We start from the raw sequence: 13,937 nt of genomic DNA, 5'->3' as shown, positions 1-13,937 counted from the left end.
AAGGGTAACATATAAGAGATAGGACCCCAGTTTGACATAATTGCATAATGAAATTCATTGTCTGATAGAAAATTGCTTAAACCAGTATAATTTTTTTTAAAACTGAAGCTGGAACACACAAAGGTATAAGACAGAGAGTAGATTTTCTATACCATATGATTCAGAAATACAAAAGTCTGTCACTTGTGTGACATTAGCTAATTGCACCCAAATATTATATTTTATCCGTGATTCTAAAGGATGAGGTGGGAGAGCTTGAGCCCCCACACAGCAATTAAGAAGGAAAGTGAGGCAAAGAATGACTAAGGAATTTGCAGTGAAAACCACAAATATGGCAGTGCATAAATTCTCTGGTGTAAGTTCTTTTCCCTGTTGCCGCAGAACTTCCTGCGCTTTGGATGTTAGGTTCTTCACATCGCCCCAGGTCGTTGGTCAACTGCGATGGCGAGAGCGAAAGGGACGTTGTGCTGTCTGAAGAGTCACCTGCTTCATTTCCAGTATTGGGTTCTGGACTTGATGCCATGACATCTTTGGCTGGTCATACACACTGGGATGGAATCCAGAGAGGGCCTTTAGGCGCAAGCACAGCAGCATAGCTGTTTTATCAGGCAATTGCCGATAACATACCAATGGATTAGGGAACACAGCTTTCTTCTGAAAGTGACGCTGGTAGGCAGTAGTTTTTTGAAAAGAAATATTTAGCTGATTTAGAATTATTAGGACTTTATTGACTTGATGAGTTATCCATGCCAAATTAGGTACCCTTGATCCCCCTTTTTTATTTGTTTGTGAAGGCAGTCCTTAAAGGACCGATGCGTATGTAAGAAACAAAGGATAGCTGCTGTAAAGTTAAAAACAAAGCCATAAGATTGGTGTTGATCCTGGGCATGATGTAAGCACCTGGAAAATTAAAAATAAGTTGGCACACATAATGAGAGTCAGAGATTAAGTTAAAAGTCTGTTGAGAAAAGATGTGGAAAGCTAAAATAGCAGCAGATAATTCTGAGCATTGTGGTGAGGATTGCACTGTAGTGTAGGCAGATGATATGAAATACAGCCTATATAGTCAGTTAAAGAGCACTGAAGAGATAAGTTATTCTGATAATAAAATTGAAAATCAAATTTTGGGATAGGAAGAACAATATTAATTAAATCAGTTCCATTTCAAGGACAAGCACGATTGTGTCCTAAGGTTATTATTTCAGCAACAGCCTGGATAAAAGATAAAATATTTTGGGATGGGATAAGTAAAGCCATTCAATACAATATACTTTTTGTGCTTCTAACACAGATAATACTCCTGATAGTAGCTTACTAGTAAGAAATATGAAAAGTGTTAAGTGACAATTTTTATGTGGAATTCTGTCCACAAATTGAGTACTCAAGTACTTAATTTGCTCAACTGTGGTAAACACTGAAAGTGGAACTACAATGAGATCTCCAGGTTGTTTTCCTTTAGTCAATAAGTCAAATTCCAAGTTAATCAAATACCATTCAGATGGAAACAAATTTCTATTAAGTATGTTAAACATTTACAAATCTAAGCAAAACAATTCAGAGTCATTTCTTTTGGTTGATGGATATATAAGTCTAACTAAACAATTTAAACTCAACACTTTTTCCCCCAAAAAATTATCCAACAATTACTGTCTTTTCTTTCAAGTAAAAATTTTGTAATCTGAAACTGCAAGAGTGGGCATTAAATTTCATCTTCATTTGCAAACCGGAATTCTAAGCAGAGAGGAAAAAAAAGTTTAAAACGAACAGTCCCCCTCTCCTCTTCTTTCTGTCTCTCTTGCTCTTAAAGCAACATAGCGAATTGAAAAACAAAAGAGACAGGAAAAAATTTTGTTACAAACTTCTCACCACTAAAAAATAGTTTTCTCTCCTTCACATGCATTTTCCATAAATTCTCTCACACATTCTCCATGGGACTCTTCTCATGCAAACACTTACTATTGGTTTTCAATTTATTTTCACAACAATAAAATCTGCAGTTTACTATTTCTTTCACAGCCTGGAAGGGAGTGGGTGGGAGGTGGGGTTTGAGGGCTAACACAGGCCTCCCCTTTTAATTAAAAAGGAGGGGAACATTTATGGTTTCTTCCAATTTATCCCAGCAACTTCAAAAGACATTGGGGAAAGACTAAAAGGAATATTGAAGGTGTAAAGGATGAGGGAAAAGTAGCAGCCTCCTCTCCTCACCTCTGACAAAGGGGAATTGAATAGAGCCAAATTAAAAGGGGAAAAAGGGAAGAAGAAAAAACTTGCTTTCAGTTCTTTGAATTTTCTTTTCTTTTTCTTCCGTGGCTTTAGTTGTTATCAGATAAACTAGCCAACCGGAGGTTTACAAAGTTTTTCAATGTTGTCTTGTTAAATATTATTTATACTTCTACACATCAACACAAAGCACTATCAGATATTGTCTGACAGGGTTAAATTTAACAGCTACTTGAAGTTTCAAAACATCCCAATTGTTCAAAACACATTGCAGAGGAGTACATTTTGATTTAATTTGTTTCTTTAAATTCCTCTTGACAATTCCCCATATATATTTTTTCTACTTCAAGATTGTTCCTCTAATATTTTCCTTACGGGGATGTATGATGGCCATAAGGAGGCAAAAGAATTAGCCTCTTCAGAAGGAGCTATAAATCCAATTAAAGATGCTTTCGGAGGCAGTTTTTACTTGATCCTAATCAGGTGCGGGGCTTGTAGTTAATTGTTGCCCTGCTGAAGCATCTGAGCCAAATTTTTCCACTGCTTGATGGCACTAATGCCATTGATGTAATACCTGTACTGGAGCCCGAGATTCAAGATGTAAAGTATGCCCTATCTTTTCCCAATCTCGTAACCCAAGCGTCCAGCGCTTAGGATATCAAGGGGAATGTTTTCCTACCTCACCCACCAGCTTCCTTATGTCTGCCTCAGACGCTTTCATGCCTGATTTGTGTAACAGGAATCTGAGTTCCTGTACATGTTTCCGCTAGTGCTGAGATAGATTGCAACCCTTACTTACCACTGATGGATCCCACAGGACGAAAGTGCACTTAGAGGTCTATTCCAGATGCTGGTAAGTATGTTGGCTGTTGCTCCCTCGGAAGGGGGGGCTGTTCCAGTTGCTCCATGGGGGCTGTCCCTGTTCAGGGGCCAGATGTAAGACGCTAAGAAAAAGACACAGGCATGTCTTGAGCAGAGGTTTGAAGCTGCAGGACACAGCTTGACAAACTCTAGTTTATTGCTTCTTATATACTTGTTACATACACCAGCTTAACCATTAGATGCTGACAAAGGTTTCTTCATTGGAAAATGTCTTCATGTAAGCAACTATTTTCTAGTAACACATTACATGGTCAAAGACCAGGTAAGAACAAATACAGGTAGATCAAAAGGAGAAAGAACTGACAAAGACAGAAAGAGATAGGAAGGAACTTAAGCATATTAACTGTTTAGGTAGGTGAGGCATTAAGTCAAAAGGGTATGACCTACTGGCTGCTTCACTGGGACAAAGGGTATGAGGTTTGTGGGGAGGAAAGCACGGCGCATGCATTTTTCCCCACACTCCCAAAGAACTTTCGTCTTTAGAAAAGATGTGGTTCATCATGCAAGGTGTGGTTCATGCAATGATGTGGTTCATTATCCCAGAACATTACATCATCTAAAAACTCCTTTCCCAAGGCTTTTTTCCCCCGATATCAAGGGAAATATAATCCTGGGAGTCTTACTTATGTATCATCCTGCTTCTCCTAAGTCACTCTTCTTTTTTAAGCAACCTTTCCTCTTGTTGCTTTAACATTTCTGCAATGGTAATGGCCCAGGTATCTGAGCTTAGCCCCATTTCTGGTTCGTCTTCTTTGGTTTAACTACAGGCAGTAGTAGTCTCTTCTAAAAGAGAATCTGTCCCTTCTATCTTTTCCAAGTCTGTTGCAAGAGCCAAACTTTCCTTTTGTAGCTAAGTTCCCTACCACCCCACCCCAATGGAGCATTTAAGCCACCTCCACTTGTATAGTTGCCATCCTGTATTTTATACCCCCCCTTTTTTGGGATATCCCACTTTTATTTGGATATGCCACTGCTCCAACCACTTTGTCATGGATTCTTTTAAGTATACCCACTTCACTGGGCTGAAAACACAAAAGAGCTAACACAACACAAACTCTTAAACAATATATATTTATACACACAAAAGGTATTATTTCATTCTTCCCACTGTTACTGCTACTATTAGCACTTCTTGTGAGTACTGTTAAAAAAAATTATCTCTTTCAGGTGCTTTACTTCCACATATAAACACACAGTCGTCACACTAACTAGTCCTCAGCGTAGCTTTTGTAGCCAATGTTGCGATGCTGGCTGGGAAGAGAGCTTAAAAAGAGAGGATGAAAACAACACAGGCATTCGCCATTTTCATGGCAATGTCATCTGTCACATGCATTTCTTCCCTTGAGGAAAAAAAATCAAGAAGTTGTGCCAGATTTCAGCAAAGGGACAGCTACCAGATTCCTCTGTTCATGATTATCCAAAATTCAGTAAACCCTGAGCTGCCTTCTCTCAGGCCACAAATAAGTCAGTATTTAAAGAGAGAACAAGGGAAGGCAGAATTCTGAAGGAGTGCTTGTACATTAAAACTATCACACAGTGGACTTAATCTGAGGAAAGACCAGAGTTAAGAGCCAGCTACAGTAAGGTAGAAAGGACTTTAAGAAGTAGCCCAGATTTGTTTGAACAATTGCATAAGCATCACAGAATACTTTTTGCAAATTTTGTTTGCTGATGCATGAAATTTGAATTTGAGTCACATGCTTTCTTTTATCTCACCTGGATATTGATGGATAGCCCTGGACTATTGAATAGAAACATTGAATGTATTTGATCTTGGATTAGATTTATGACTAAACAGGATATCTTAACTATTTTTTCCCTGGAGACCTATTGATTATATTTCTATCAAGTTGATATTGAATCTTAGTGATCCCATAGCTAAATTTTCTCCTGGAGCTTAAAGTCCTCCAATAGTGTGTTCATTATCACTGTGACTAAGTCCATACACTTTGCTGCTGATCATACTCTTCTCTTTCCTTCCACCTTTCCCAACATGAGATCATAATGTATCCAAAGCAGAATGATATAAGCCTGGAAACCTGTGCCTCGAATGAGAACTCTGAGCTGATTTGTTTGATGGTCCAATTGTTTTCTTGGTGAACCATGGTATTCTAAGGCATCTCCTCCAACACCCAAGTTCAAGTGTGACAATATTCTTTCTATCTTGCCTCTTCAAAGACCAACTTTTGCATCTGAAACATTTCAGAGGGAAAACCATTGTCTGTATGATTCTGATTATACACATCATGGCATCTGAATATCTTTTCCAAGACCTTCAAGTCTACCATGTAGTAGTCTTTGGTATACAGTGTATGGTTATGTTGATGTCAATCCTAAAATGTAGAAGCTATTAACCAGTATCTTCACTGTCAAGTATATGGCTGGTTTCTACATGTGTTTGCTGAATCTTTATGTACCAATAATGATTAAGCAAGGACATAGATTTTTTTTATCACATACATCATGCACAACCAACATAAAAAACTTTGCCCCAACATTTGTGACTCATTTAAAGGCTTCATAAGACTTTACTTTGACCCAGAAGCAGTTGGAAACTCATCACTAAGCAATGTAGTCATTAAGTGAAACATCATGTGACCACTCTGCTTAGTGATGGCTGTTGCAGCAATCCCAGTTCTGTTGTTGAGTGAATCCTATGCAGTCTTTAGGCAAGGATGTACCCAGATCCAAGCCATTCTTGGAAAAAGGTAAGGGACTGCCTTCACTTCAACCCCGCTCCCCATCCATCTCTCTCTCCCCATCTTTGTCCTTTTGGCTGCCTGCCTACCTGCTGCTACCAGAGATCCCTACTGCCCAGATTTGCTTGTTGCTACATCTGCCACACTATGCCACTACTGTATCTGGAAGGCCATTCTTTTATGCTATCTTCTTTTGTTCAGGTGCAGAATGCAGAACACTATCAGAATGGAGGCCCTGGCCAGGATGTGAATTACCTGTAAGCCATTGGGAGTAGTAAGAGTAGCAGCTGTTCCCAATATGTTGCTACTTTGCTTTGAGGCCTACTTTTTATCTAGGTTTGCCTTTTTCTCAATTGTAATATATCATTCCATCTAGCTACCTTTAATAATCTGTTCAGGTTACCTAATGAGATTAGGTTTATAGTTTTTTGATAGATTTTATTCACAGAGTACTTCTGAGCAATTTCTGTTAATAGTAGTAGCAATTTTCACATTTGAATGTTTCCATTGGCTATAATGTTCTTGGTTGTTATACCAGGAACAACCATGGGATGAAAGAATTGCATTATAAACAGCAAAATATCATTTATAAGGCAAGCCTCCCATAAACATGACCTGGAGCACCTAACAACAATCTCTAAGAGAGACAAAAACACTGTTCACATATTATAAGAGGGGACCAGGTAGGCAGGCCTGGCTGCCAGCAGAGAAGTATCTGCAGCTTTCAGGCTGTACTGTGTTCTTTTCAAGAGATAAAAACAAATTCCTTTATCTTGTGATATAAAATACATTTTATCAAGGAGAAGGAAAAGGTACTTTTGACACTGATAAAAATGCAATTAGCGCTGCTAACTTCATCTTCCATAGAATACTGTGGGAAGACCCAAAAATCTAATGGTAAACTTAAGAATATAATTAGTTAAGAATATAATTAGTATAAAAGGCAGTAAATTTTTGATAAAAAATCAGGCAAATTCCTTGATACAATTGCAAAATACAGTATAAATATGATAACTGAAAATCAGATAAATTAGCATACCTAAAATAAAGTGATCTGAATACAGACTCTGATATAGAACTTTATTTGTGCTAGAGAGGAAGGATATCCCACAGCTCCTTTCTGTAGTTAGATGGACTTAACTAATCCTTAACTTTCATAGATTGTAACTTTCCATTAAAGACTTTAGGAGCACTTCCTCTTAGGTCAGTGGTTCTCAACCTGTGGGTTGCGACCCCTTTGGGGGTCGAATGAGCCTTTCACAGGGGTCACCTAAGACCATCGGAAAACACATATTTCCGATGGTGTTAGGAACTGAGACACCGCTCCTCTATCCGTCTTCAGGCGGCGGGTCCGTGCATGCTGGCGCCAAGGGCGGGGTCAGGCCAGGCCGGGTGCTGGCGGAGGAGGAGGAGGGGTGGGCTGCATGGAACGAGGTGCAGGGCAGAAGGGCAGTGAGGCGGGCGCTGCGGCTCCTGCTGAGACGGCTGATCATGACGCAGAAGTGCCACGGCATGGAGCGGCACGGCCAAGTGCGGGCGGGCAGGCTGAGGGGGAGGCACGGCCCTCCGCATGATGAAATCACAGCCGGCGGCGCCTTGCCAGCATATGCAGCGCTCCCGGGCTGAGGTGGTTGCTGGGCAACAGCCTGCGTGCGCCCTCGGCCTGCCCGGCGTGCGCTCCAGCCGCAGGAGAGAAGGCGGAGTGCGCGCACCAGAGAGAAAAAGAAAAAGTGAGAGAGAAAGAGAGGGAATGAGAGTGAGCAAACCCCGCCCCTCCTGCCCCTGCCCGCAGGGGTCGCGGCATTAGGAAGGTTGAGAACCACTGTCTTAGGTCCTGTTTTGATTGATTGATGATTGATCAATGGATTTTATGCCATCAAATCACTTTTGACTGCTAATAACCACACAGATAGATTTTCTCCATGACAATATATCCCTAACCTGGTCTTTCCTTATTTCTCTTAGCCATATATGAGATTGCAACTCCCCTCATATATGCTTTGGCTGTGTGCCAGATATCCTGCAGAGATGTATCCCCATTTTTGTTTGCTTGGAAGAAAAGGTGCATTTCTTTCTCCATCTTTTCCTTAAACTCTTTTTCTCTTAGGATCACTCTTTGAAGAGTCCATTTTGGTCTACTCCTTTGCCCTTTCCAGCAAAAACTTATGGGGTTGTGATCTGCCCAGAGACTAGGTTCTATGTTAATTCCTTGAATTACCAAATCTAATCCTGGTCCACAATCTATGTCTATTAGAGTAATATGTATATTCCCTTTTATCTTTGTTTCTTTCCCTCCAAACATCTTGCAAATTAAGGTCTGTGCACATCTCAAAAAAAGTTTGGGGAAGTATTTTTTTATTCCCTTTCCTTACCTCGTTGCTTTTTTTTTTCAATGAAAGTTTTTTATTTTTTCCATATAAACATTATAAAAAAAACAGTATACAATACAATTTTAAGATAAAATAAACATTATTACGACCTGCGCACTCCCCCCAGGCCGCGTCCACCCTCTCTTAAAACATTCCCTACTTCCCTCCTCTTTCTCACCTCCCATCCTACTCTCTTCCCCTCCCCCTCTCCTCTCACTGCCCTACTTCCTCTCTACACTTTCTCACCTCTCATCCCTATCAAACCCATGAACGCAGCATAAGGGGAGTGCCCAGGCCGCACCCCTATAAGCAACCATTATCTATATTACACCTTACCTCGTTGCTTTTATGATCTTTTATTCTATCTACTATCCCATTAAAATCCCCAATCACGCAAAACCCATCTCCCTCTATGGCAGTGTTTCTCAACCTTGACAATTTTAAGGCATGTGGACTTCAACTCCCAGAATTCCACAGTCAGCATTGCTGGCTGTGGAATTCTGGGAGTTGAAGTCCACATGCCTTAAAATTGTCAAGGTTGAGAAACACTGCTCTATGGCACTAAGCTTACTATGCAGATTTTTAAAGAAAGATACTTGGGCTCCATTTGTCGCGTAAATTACAACAATTATTATATATTTTTTTGTTTAGTTTAGCCTCCACTATCAAAATCCTTCCCTCTTTATCCTTATAAATTTGTTTGGAACCTATCTCCTGTTTAACGTACAAAGCAATTCCTCTTTTTTCTCTCTCATCTAATGAGGCATATAACTTTCCTAATTTAGGTTGTTCTAATAAATATTTTTGATCGTTTTTTATGTGAACCTCTTGTAATGTAGTAACATCCGTATTTAATTTAGTAAGTTTACTAAAGACTTTCCGGCGCTTTACTAGTGAGTTCAGACCCCTAATATTCATTGACCATATCCTATACTCCTCTCCCATTGTCTTGTTTCTGTCGTGCCTTGGTACTTCTAGTGATTCTTATTTCCTTCATCTCCTCAAGACTTCTCTCCTGCTCTCCTAGTCTATCTTGTCCTCCTCCCCCTTTTGCTTCCTCTGTAACTTGCTCTTTCTCTCTCTTATCCATCATTTGTTCAGCGTCTCCTCTTCTGGCCATAACATGATCCATGATCTCCCAAATCTTCCTCTAAGACACAGTATTGTCTATAGAAGTCTTCAGCTTTCTCCACTGTGTCCAATCTGAATCTCTTCTCCTGCCAGGTCACGATAATCCCCTCTGGTGTTAACCATCTAATGGTCTTTCAATGCTCCCAACAATGCACTCATTGTAATTTTAGCTGAGTCCATCCACCTTGATGATGGCCATCCTTTTCTTCTCTTTACTTCCACTTTTCCCAGTATTAGAGCCTTTTCCAGAGAGTTTGGTTTTACCATAATTTGTCCAAAATAGGATAATTTGAACCTGGACATTGGTGATTTCAGTGAAAGCTCTGGCTTGATTTGTTTGATGATTCATTCTGTTTGTTTTCTTGGCTATCAAGTATTCTCAGGAGTCTTCTCCAAGAACAATGTTCAAAAAGATCAATAACCAATGTTAGATTGGTATTCCTAATTTATTGGTCCCAGGAGGCATGATGATTTTCCTCATAATTGAGATCCCACTGCCAGCAGGATGTCAGTTCACCATTGCACTCACTGAAAATCTCAAAGCAGCCAGTTTTTCCATACATGAATACCTGACCCAGAACTGTTACCCAATTGTCTTTAAAATGCAAAACCACACTGCTTTGCAAAACTGCAGATTATTTTATGAAATAAATAATAACAGAATTTACAACAATGTGATCAATATGCAATAACAGAAGGTACAACAATGAATGGGGATTCAATAGTGCTATCAACTAAAACATCCTTATTATGTCCCACAAGAACAATCCCCCCCCCAAAGTCTGAATTATATGGAAAAACTGCTATTACCCAGACTAGATTGATCACAGTAAAGTGTTTACTATAGTAATCCCCATCATACGGATTAACAATGCCAGGCCAAACTGCATTTTTAACTCTCCTGGGATTAACTGATTGATGGAAGTTTCTTTTAAAACAGACTTCCTATAAGGTATCCTTTTCTGCTTAGAAATATTACATAGTATCTTAAGTACATTTTTATAGGAAGAACGTTTTGAGTGCATTCCTGGACATATCTGCTTAGAAAGAGGTCCTAGATGCAAACATAATTACACTAAGACAGGCATGCTGTACTTTTCTGTTGGCTCAAGAGTTGCCCTCCAAAAGGAATGGGACACAAAAAGGGATTAAATTCTTTTGGTGTATGGGGAGGTGGGATCAAATGGGGATGTGAAGTGTTACTAAGTCGTAAAATGCCCATTCTGTTTCTTAAAATTCTACTCTTGAAATCGTTGAAAATTGAGGATCTGCTCACTAAAAGTGTTAGTAGGTCACCCTTTTCATACCCGCGAACTAAATCATAGTTTAGTACGAAGACCACAGTAAGCAGGGTTTATACAACCCTATGGGACCATCTCAGGCAGAAAATGTGAGCAGATGCCCCCTTTTCCGCAAAGAACAAGTAAATAGCATAGCTAAATAGAGAACGAAGAAAAGGGTGGGAGTTTTGCACAAAGAAGCTTAAGCAATACAGCAAAATAAGGTGAGGTGAGGAAAGGATAAAGAAGGATGTGGTGATGAAAACTGTTCTTCAAGTTAGATATAGATCTTTAATTTAAAATAGAGTAAGCTTATTCATGGGAAAAGTATGACAAAATACCTGTAGGATACAGCACTGCACTCTGGCAATTAAAACTGCATTAAAAGCTAGATAAGGAAGCCAGGATACTAAAATAGATGGGCACAAAAGACTGTTGTCCTTATTTGTTTCAATATATTTACCTTTTGGGCAACAGAGATAGTCACTGATTAATTTTCTTATTGAGTGCTTCTTCTACAACTTCATTGTTCCCATTCGTAAAGTCATTCTCTTCAATCTCCTTCTAAAGAAAGCAAGCTGCAAAGATTGCATTATGTATGCGGCTAAATAGTCTGATGCTGATGGAACAGGGCTGTTTTAGTATTCATAGACAAGGAGAAAAAAAAGGACATTTTAAAAAGAAAAATCACCGGATAATTTTTAATTATTTTGCTCCAAGAATGGAAGATGTTTTAAATAAAAGAGCCCATCCTGCTCTCAAAATGAATCCTTGATATCAGTGGTTCTCAACCTTTTTAATGCCGCGACCCCCAACCAGTCGTAAGTCGAGGACTACTCAACTGGTCGTAAGTCGAAGACTACTCAACTGGTGCAGCACCGTTTGCAGAATGGGAGAGACAGCCTGGACAATTCCTATTGGCTTTTGAAAGCCAATAGAATTAGACTCTATTCAAGAGAGTCTATTCTATTGGCTTTCAAAAGCCAATAGAATAAAAGGGAGTAGCACAGCTAAGGAAAAGGGGGAAAAAATGGTGGACTGCTTTGTTTGGCGACCCCCGTGAAATGGTCATTCGACCCCAAATGGGGTCCCAACCCACAGGTTGAGAACCACTGCTCTAGTCAGTACAGCATGGCTCCAGAAAAGCCAACATTCAAGAGTTAGTATTCAGGGAAGTCGATGTAGTCATATACAGTGAGCAAAGTGCCTCATGAGGTTTGATTATTATTAAATTTATAGGCTGTCAGTGACATATGGCTCATTTCTCAGGCAGTGTCAGCTATTTAATATTTATTTGTTATGTTTAATATGTATTTGTTATGTATATGTAGGGGCGTGGGTCTATACATATGTTGTACATAGCATGTTTAGATGTGTGTCATGTATGTGTTTCACTTTGAGAGCGGGCAACTAAATTTCATTTTTGATATCTGCCGTTGTGCCCACAGTAAAAAAAAATGACAATAAAGGTTATATCTTATCTTATGAGCTTGCGGTCTGAGGACTTCTAAACAGATCAGGACAAGTTGGGCTTTAGACAGGACTTGTGGTGCAATGGGCAATTCCATTCCTCACACAGATCAGCCCACTCCTGGATGATTTTGCAGGATTGTGTGTGCAGCTGAAGAATATGTTTGAAGATCCCATTAAGTCCCAAACAGCAAATAGGTGACTGCAGGAGTTGAAACAGGGACATTGTCCAGTGACCAATTATATTCAGAATGGGACAACTTGCCGAGGCCAGGTCACTGCAGTCAAGTTGTCCTTGCTGACTGGGTGTGAAACAAGTCATCCTGGCCAACTGCATATGAGGACAACTTGCCGCCATGGGACAATTTAGACAAAGCAGGGAGGGGAAGATGCACTTCCCATGCCACCAGAAGAAACATCAGCATTATTATTAACTTGGGGAAAAATAAAATGTAAAATTCGTTTGAAAATTCCAGGATGGCTTTCAACAATGGAAGCATTCGTACATCCAAATCTAGTCAGTCTCAATAAAATATGGACATACAAAGGTATTTTAAATTCTGAAGGGAACTTAAAATCCAGGCAAGAGATGGAAAATCATGGCATCAATTTAACATGGTGATCACATTTACAAATGCAAGTCAGATATGAAAAAGATATTAAACAGTATGGATTTTACAAAGAACAGACTATGTTTGATCAGATATTAACTTCTGATGAAAAGTTAATTAAAAATGTACAATTTCTTATTAAATTTCAAAAGGGAAGATGAACAAGTAAAAAGAGACAATGATAGTATGGGCAAAGAATTTTGGATATAATATAGATTTAGAAAAGTGGCAAAGTTTGTGGGAAAGAAACTATAAATTGACAATGTCAGCTTCATACAAAGAAAACTTATATAAAATGTTTTATAGATGGCATTTGCCACCAACAAGATTAGCAAAAATGTTTAAAAATATGTCAGAGAAATGTTGGAAATGTAAACACAAACCAGGTATTTATCGTATGTGGTGGACATGTGTTAAAGCAATAAACCTGATTTTTTTTACTGGGTATAATGCCAGAAAAATTTGATAAGCAAAGTATATATTTGATTCTATATGTGATAAACATGGCAAGAATTATATTTGCAGTATTGGAAGAACGAAGAAATACCACCAGAAGAACTAATAAAAAAATATTAGAGTGTGCGGAAATGAACAGACATACTTTAAGGCTGAAAGAAACTTGGCTTTCAAGATGGCAGTGCATTCATACACAGCGGCCCTGAGCTCCCGGTATTGGTGTGTGGTGTTTGGAATAATGAGTGTATGGATGTGTGTGCACAGTATAGCGCAAGGGATTAAATTTGCCTACAGACGCATAGAGCTGCTAAACATCGGGATTGCAAGTCAATCTGGGACTACCAGCAATTTTCAGCAGTGCCACAACATATCGAATTGCGTAGTGAGGCTTCCAGGATCTCCATGGATTGTCATCGGGTCGGGGAGGTGCCGACGAAAGCGAAAGGAGTAGAAACAAAAGCACGGCTGCAGAGCCAGTCTGTTGACTCAACTCAGAAAACAGACTAGCGCTGCCAAGTGTCTTCTTGAGCAACGCTAGATCCCTCGTCCATAAAATTGACGAATTAGATCTGCAGATGGTAGCAAGCAGGCTTCTTTGTGAAAGTTGTGTGATGATTGTCACGTAGACCTAGTTACACCCAGCTGTACCTGATGTGGCAGTGGAGCTGAGAAGCCGAGTCATTTATCGCTCCGATAGAAATGGCAATTCCAGTAAGAGCAAGGGAGGAAGATTCTGTATTTACATACAAAGTGATTGGTGTTAACAGCAGAGCAGTCTATACATAATGTTCCCCAGATGTGGAACTAATGACTGTCACA

General features: G+C 39.5%; 1 protein-coding gene across 2 annotated transcripts in view; it reads right to left on the bottom strand.

Annotated features, from left to right (window-relative positions):
• Positions 1–2,489: 2,489 nt before the first annotated feature.
• The window catches only part of ALKBH1 (alkB homolog 1, histone H2A dioxygenase), a 30,511-nt gene continuing 19,063 nt past the window's right edge, over positions 2,490–13,937 (bottom strand). Inside the window, exon 8 of one of the 2 annotated variants that reach the window (XR_005557712.1) lies at positions 2,490–3,164. The gene's annotated coding sequence lies outside the window, so the exon portion shown is untranslated. The remainder of the gene's footprint in view (positions 3,165–13,937) is intronic. The other variant, XR_005557713.1, reaches the window with a different exon arrangement.

This window comes from Crotalus tigris, unplaced genomic scaffold, assembly GCF_016545835.1.
Source record: "Crotalus tigris isolate CLP2741 ecotype Arizona unplaced genomic scaffold, ASM1654583v1 scf7180000018371.15429387391:27106975, whole genome shotgun sequence".
Classification (NCBI taxonomy): Eukaryota; Metazoa; Chordata; class Lepidosauria; order Squamata; family Viperidae; genus Crotalus; species Crotalus tigris.
Note: the sequence above shows the minus strand (reverse complement) of the source record. Positions and strands in the feature narration are given on the sequence as shown.